This window comes from Delphinus delphis, chromosome 11 (genome assembly GCF_949987515.2).
Source record: "Delphinus delphis chromosome 11, mDelDel1.2, whole genome shotgun sequence".
NCBI classification, from domain to species: Eukaryota; Metazoa; Chordata; class Mammalia; order Artiodactyla; family Delphinidae; genus Delphinus; species Delphinus delphis.
The window spans coordinates 91,493,751-91,501,489 of NC_082693.1; positions in this window are offsets into that span (position 1 = coordinate 91,493,751).

Sequence of the window (7,739 nt, forward strand, 5' to 3'; positions counted from 1 at the left end):
CAGCCCTCCTGGGCCCTGGCGTCTGGCCTCTGGCCTCTGTCTGCTGGGGGAGAACTCACAGGCCCCTGGCCTGCCCTCTCGCTGCTTTCCCAGCGGGCAGTCAGGGAGGTGGCTTCTGATCAGGGGTTTGAGGTTTGAGAGGCGCTGCCTCAAGCCAGGCCGCTGGGGACCCAGAATGGAAACTCTTCATGTGTCATTCAGCCTGGCCTCCTCCACCGTGGGGTCCCTGCGGGAGGGGTTCCAGGCAGGGGGTTGTGGGGAATTACCCAAGGTCATGTGGCAAGGCTGCGGCAGGGGTGGGGCTGGAACCCAAATCACCAGGTTCCCAGTCGTGTGCTCCTTCCTGCATTCTGTCCAAAACTAAATGTTTAAAAATAAAGTCGAAGGGCTGTATCATTACTGAACATGCATGTCCTTAGGTGGAGAATTAACAAAAAGTTCCAAGGCACACAGAATTCCAATTATATATATATATAATATATATATATTCTCTATATATTTCTATGTATATATTTTTCTGTGTGTGTGTATATATATATATATATATATATTTTTTTTTTTTTTTTTGCCTCAAATTTTGTTGCAGCCGGAGCTCCTCCCTACAAGCAGTTGAGTTTGAGGGTCCGGACCTTGCTCTCCAAGGAGCCCCTTTCCTGCTGCCCTTCAGAGGCAGCCCCAGCACTGGCTCCGGCCTTGGGTGGTGCCTCTCTTCTCCTGACACTCTGTGTCATCAGGGCAGCCGTTCGTGCTGGTGGGGCTGTGTGAGGGCCTAATGCCTGTGGGCTCTGTCCCTTTAGCCATCCACGTTGGTTTCTGATTTCTATGCAAGTCCAAGTTCTTGGAACCTCTATGTAACTGCCCCTCCCTCCCTACCTTTCTTCTTGCCTCCCTCCCCTCACCCCTTCACAGTCCACACGTTCACTCAATGAACATCCTGTGGCAGGCACTGGGATGCGTGATGGATGGGACTTTGAGGGTCAGGGCCGACAAAGGCTCACAGAGCGGCTCAGAGCACAGGGGCGGGAGGATGGGGCACCCAGCCCAGTCGAGGTCAGGGGGAAGAGACCTTTTGCAATGACTCCCAGAAGATGGCTTTCCTTTCTTCCTCCTACGCAGACACATTTTGCTTAGCCTGCTTGTGTTGCAAATTTTTTTTTAAAGTTAGTTACCGATATTTAAAAATCAGGACACTACACACAAAAAGCTGAATTTCAAGCTTCCCTTAAATGTTTCGAAGATCTGGTCGACCTCCCAACATGGCAGCCATCAGCGATGGCTGCCCTGAGCGATTTCAGTATGACACAGACCCCACCACTCTCAACTGTCTCCACCGTATGGGTTAAAAACACAGGTACCGAGGTCAGCAGCCTGGGTTCAAGTCCTGACTCTGACTCTTATTATAAGACACATGACCTTGAGTTACAAGTTATTGGACCTTCTTGTGCCTCTGCTTCCTCATACATAAAATGAGACAATAACCATAAGTGGCGTGAAAATTGAAAGAGATAACTTACGTGGGAATCTTAGAACAGTGCCTGTACCTACTAAGTGTTCACTGCACTTTGCTGGCATCATCTTCTATACTGTCGCTATTGTCTGCCCCCCTCTCCTTCTCACATCAGCGTCAGCATCTGAGTTGGGATCCTAGCGGTAATGGGTTTCATTGTTAGTTTCATATTTGCATAAATCACAAGCAACAGACTTCACTCGCTGACTTAGCTCCTGGCTGGTTGCTCTGACTGCTGCATCGGGCGCTCTCCTGCACCTACTTTTACAAGAGTCACTGGACCCTTTGCCAGGGGCACCCTCTCAAACACTGGGGTTGACCAACACCAAGCCCTGACCCGAGCAATCCCAACTCCCTCCAATCCAAATGTCTACTTTGAACAATGCCGTGCACACAGGAGGAGCTCAATGAGTTTATCAGAATGAATGAGGCATGGGTTGCCTGCTGCAGAGGGGGCTACCAATCATGTCACATGAGGTTTATCTAATTAGTAACTCCCCCAGGCATTTAAAATGTACGTGGGGATCAGGGCGGAAAATTGCAATGGCAGATTTTCTGGGTCATCTTAGCCGAGTGAGTGGGGACCCCATCCCAATCCTTCCGGAGGCCACAGAACAGACTGGTTCAGCCAGAAGGAAGCTTCAAGGTAAGACAGCTTCCCCTCGCCCACACCTTTCACCCCAATTTACAGACGAAGAGACTGAGCCTCAAAGGGGACAAGTGGCTCAGAGTTGGAACAAGTGGGACAGCCTGAGTGCCCTTGGCCCTGGTCTAGACTGGTGGCAGCTCACGCGAATGGATTTGAGAGGCAGGCGGAAGACGCAGTAGCTTTCTTTCCGCCTTTCTCACACTTCCTGGAATCCCCCTGTCAGAGATTCATCCCCTTGGGCATTTGAGTACCCATAGGGAGGGTCACACTTTAAACCATTATCCCCTGAGACCTACGCAGGTGCTTGGGGGGAGATAGACACTGCAGTGGCATCCAGCTCAGCCCCGCCCCAAACAGCATCACCAAGGCAGCAGAGAACATCTGAGAGACCGCCCAGCAAGCCAGCTGCCTCCACACCTGCGGCCCTTGGGTTTCCCCTGGTCACAGCCCTGTCCGTGTCCCATCTGCCCTGAAGCCAGCTCGTCTCTTCTAAGCACTTTATAGCCACTCACTTCTTTAATCCTCACAACAGTCCTGGTACTCCTCCCTTTTTACAGATGAGAAAACTGAGGCACAGAGAAGTTTAAGCACTTGTCCAAGGTCACAGCTGGTAGGTGGCAGAAACAGGATTTAATCCAGGCCACTAGGTCTAGAGTTAGTGCTTTAACCACCACCCCAGTTGTCCCAAAGGGGCTGCAGGGGCCTCAGGGCAGGCTGGACGGTGTTTCTTCCACTGCTGCATCCCTGGCAACTGGCACCATGCTCTGCACATAATAAGCTCTCAGTAAACGCACAGTGAGTGAATGAATGAATCTCAGAACAATTCCTCCCTCTTCCAAGAGCCAACCTCGGCCAACTTCAGAAATCCCCCCTTATCTGAGGTTTCAGTTACCTGCGGTCAACCTCAGTCCGAAAACATGAAATACCAGAAATAAACAATTCCTAAATTTCAAATTGTGCTCTGCCCCACCCAGGCTGTGAATTATTCCTTTGTCCAGCATATCCTGCCTGTTAGTCACTTCATAGCCACCTTGGTTATCAGATGGCCTGTCGTGGTATCTCAGAGCTGTGGTCAAGTAGCCCTTATATTACTTAGTCATGGCCCCAAAACTCAAGACTAGTGACACTGGCAGTTCAGATATTCTCTTACTGTGCCTCATTTATAAATTAAAATCTACCCTAGATATGTAGGTATAGGAGAAAAACATAGTACGTATGGGATTCAGTACTACCCTCGGTTGCAGGCATCCATTAGGGGTCTGGACTGTGCTCCTCTTGGATAAGCAGAGACTACTACTGTGTGTGTATCTGAAACTAGCCGAATGCGGCGGAGCCCCTCTTGCTAAAGCCCCATACGACGTTCCACCCTCCATGCCTGCGTTAGGAGCCTCCAGAGCCTTCCCAGGTCGGGCATTTTCAATAGAGGCTCTGACTGACCGCCTTCCACAGCAGGAGGCTGTGACTGTCAGTTGACTTATCTGTGTCCTCCGTGGTCATGCCCTCCCCCACAGGGCTGGGGACTCTTTGCAGACCAGATAGCACCCAGCCTCCTCTCTGTGGCCAGGGCTTGGCGTGTAGCCAGGTGCACAGAGCAATGGAAGATGATGCATCTCCCGCCAGCTCCTCCCTCCCCTCTGCATCCTGACTTCCTGGAATTGTAGACTGGGTACCTTTTATCCCCACAAGCAACAGTCCCCCCACTCAGCACTTCCGGCCTTGCTTTCTCACAGCTTTGTCCGACACCCTCCCTCCCGGGCGCTGCGATGGGATGTGTGTCATACCTGCGGTGGTGGAAAATGTCTCAGAGCCAGCCAAGGGGATGTCCCGGGGCTGTCTCAGGGGCCAACTCCAGGCTGCTAGTGCTGAGCTCAAGTTTAATCAACAACCCAACCCCCCCCTTCCCTGCCCCCAAAGACAGTGGCCATGAGACAGCAAGATGTAGGGGTGAGACCCCAAGTTTCTAGTCATCCCTCCACCCACACTTACTGTGTGGCCTGGTAGAGGGCGCCATCCTCTCAGGGCTGCCTGTCCGGATCTGTGACGCAGAACCCAGAATTTTGGTCATTCCTGCCTTGCCAGGTCTCTGAGAGATTGTATGAGATCCTTGAACGACCACACTTTACAGCAGTGAAGAGCTTGCCCGTGTGAGTGCTAAAGACTGCCAGGGTTCAAATCCTTGCTCCACTGTGTTCCATCTGTGTGGCCTCGGGCAAGTCATTAACCACTCTGTGCCTTGGTCTTCTCATCTGTAAAATGGGTAAGAAGAGTCCCTCCCTTGTGGCATTGTTGTAAGGATCAAGTGAGTTGATAATACAATGCATTTAGAGCAGAGCCTGATGCCTGCTAAGTGCTCAAACGCCCCTCTTGAAGAGACACTGAAGGATGGAGAACATTCTACTGTGGCCCTCACAGGTCCTCATCCCCATAGCTGTCCCTCCCCCACTGCCTGTTGATAAAATCCAAACTGCCAAACGGTGGCTGCTGATCTGTAAGAACAATTTCTCTCTCTTCCAAGAACCATCCTCAAACAGTTATTTCCAATACAAGCTGAACTCTGGCTGCCCCTTACTACAACCCTGCACAAAATTTTGTCTTCCTTCCCCAAGTTAGAAGCTCCTTCAGAGTCTCCTCACGCCTGGTATTCCCAAATAAAGCTTGTGCTAATGGGACTCTGGCTGATTTTCTTCCAGAACCATTATCATCACCCCTGTATCCCCAGAATCTAGCACAGGATCGGGCCCATAGCACAAAAGATGGTTCGAAAAGAGCGGTCTCAGGAGGAGGCAGTAGAAGGAAGTAATTAACCCTAATTGGAATGAATTAGAGGGCCTCCGACAAGTGGGGATGCTTGAAGGTCTTGAGGGATGTGTAGGAGTCCGGGAGTGGATTGTTTGGATGGCGGGACTGTTTCAAACCCAGGGACCAGCGTGTGCCAAAGCAAATGAGTCAGTTGCGGTCCCTGCTCTCATGCCCACCCCCCGCAGGCCCAGCCTCCTGCTCTTGAAGTGAAATATATGTAGACCCAGCCACAAGCCACATTCCGTGTGGCACCTGAAACCACAGACTATCAGGGCTAGGAGAGCACTTAGAAATCACCCAGTCTGACTACCCCATTCACTGATGGAGCGACTGAGACATGAAAGCAGATGAGACCTGCCCGAGGTCCCTGCGGCATTGACTATGACATTAAGGAGTTCGGCCAGGGTCCTGAGGGTTTAGGGAGTCACTGGGGGTTTCCCTGGGGATTTAGGCAAGGGTGTGGCATGGCCAGATGTGACCATATCTTGAATCCTGGATCCGCCAACAATCAGCTGCATTTCTTAACTTCCCTGAGCCTCAGTTTCCTAATCTGCAAAATGGGGAGTATAACACCTGCCTCACAAGGTCCCTGTCAGGTGATGAAATGCTGCTTGAAAAGTGTCTGGCCCCGTGTCTGGAACATAAATATTAGCCTTCTTCCCACTTTTAAAATGTGCTTCTTGATGATTTTTGAAATTGTCCCGGTTGTCCCCAATAATTAGGAGGACAGTGGTAAGTTATTCATCCTAGCTATGAACTGGTTCACCGTAATTTGCCTGGTAACTGCAGACATTGAAAGTTGCTTAGAGTGGGAATTGAGAGGTAGGAGGAGAGCAGAGATAGTGGGGGATTGAGGAAGTGAAGGAACAAATACAGCTCAAGAAATTGGAGACCTGAGGGGCTGGAAGGCCCTCCCACCTCTCCTCCCTTTTCTTTTATACCCCAATCTGCCCTGGCTGCCTCCTGCTTCCTGCTCTGCATCTGACAGCTCTCCAAGGCCCTAGGCTGCCTGGTCCCCAGCTGGTGCCACTCCTCTCTCCTGGAATCTGACCCAGGCAAGCCTGTCTCTCCTTCATTCCTTCCACCCCTGCCAGCTGCTCCCTCCTTGCTCCATCTCCCAAGGCCTATACTCTAATCCACACTGGACATTCACACTGTGGCTTCTAGCCCATCAGTCCATCTGCACTTGGTGTAAGGCGGTCCCTTATGCCACACACTACCAGCTCAGGTCTCCCATCAGACACAGTAAGGACAGCTGGGTTCCCTGGGTGTACTTGCTCATAGGGCCCTCTCAACTTTCCAGTCTCCACCATAACAGCCTCAATTTTCCCTGCCTAGAAAATCGGAGTCAGGAACAATAGTTTCTTATCTTATTTATTTATTTATTTTGGCTGTGTTGGGTCTTCGTTTCTGTGCGAGGTCTTTCTCTAGTTGTGGCGAGCAGGGGCCACTCTTCATCGCTGTACACGGGCCTCTCACTGTCGCGGCCTCTCTTGTTGCAGAGCACAGGCTCCAGACGCGCAGGCTCAGTAGTTGTGGCTCACAGGCCTAGTTGCTCCGCGGCATGTGGGAATCTTCCCAGACCAGGGCTCGAACCCGTGTCCCCTGCATTGGCAGGCGGACTCTCAACCACTGCACCACCAGGGAAGCCCAGGAACAATAGTTTCTGTTGTGGAAGGAACCTGAAGGATTATCTGGCCTAGACATGTCACCAGGTACCAGCTGTGATCAATCCAGCCTGCCTACAGAATCTAAGGCTGCATCCAAGCTCCAGAGAAAGGAGGAGTATGGTCAGTTAGCAATGTCTGCCAGGCACCACTGCAATTGATTAGCAATGTCTGCCAGGCACCACTGCAATTGATTAGCAATGTCTGCCATGAGTGCAGCTTTATGAGTGCCAGATACTGCTGTTCATGATCTGGTCCAAGTTTTCAGAGTCAAGGATACTTGAGTTAGATAGATGTAAAATCAAGAGCAATATTTTCCCATGAGACCATATCAGATGGTGCCTGGACACCGAATAAGATCAATCTGACTCCTTTTAGTGAAAAAGATATTTCCCTTACAATCGTTCTGCATTTTCTCAAGGAAGAAGTCTCTGGTTCTGGCATGTCTTCATCAGCTTCCCAACACTTGCTTATCTCCCCTTTAAACTAAGAGATAAAGCAGATTCCCAGCAGGCAATAAATTGAAACATTTTGTTTTATTGTACTTACTTTGTACCATTACCTTTTATTTATAGTGAATATCAGTTTTCCCATTTACAGAACCAATATAAAATTTTTTCTTTAAATAAAAGTATTAAACAAAAAGTGAATTGATTGAAAGAAAAATATTAAGTAAACAATAACAAAGATGGTACACATAGATCATTTATATATATATATATATATATATATATATATATATATATATATATATATATATATACACACACACACACACACACAGGACCAAAGCCTGAGAAATGTAACCCTCCAAAGAATTCTGCAAAGTGGAAATTCACTTGCAGAGAGATTTCCTGGTTTGCCCGAGGACACACAACAAAGCTGTGGGCACTGAGCTTGGGTCTGATGCTCTCCTCAGGACTGAGGAGACTTACGGCCCAGAACACACAGCACCATATGGCAGGAGGTGGGAAGTGCAATGGCCCGGTAATTAAGCTATTCCATGGTAAGGATCCAAGACTCAGACAACCTCAGGAAAAGGGAGTTTATTTTGGGCATAGAAGAAACAGGAATCCTGAGTGAAATGCAGTAACCCCCTGGGGAGCAGCAGTATTAG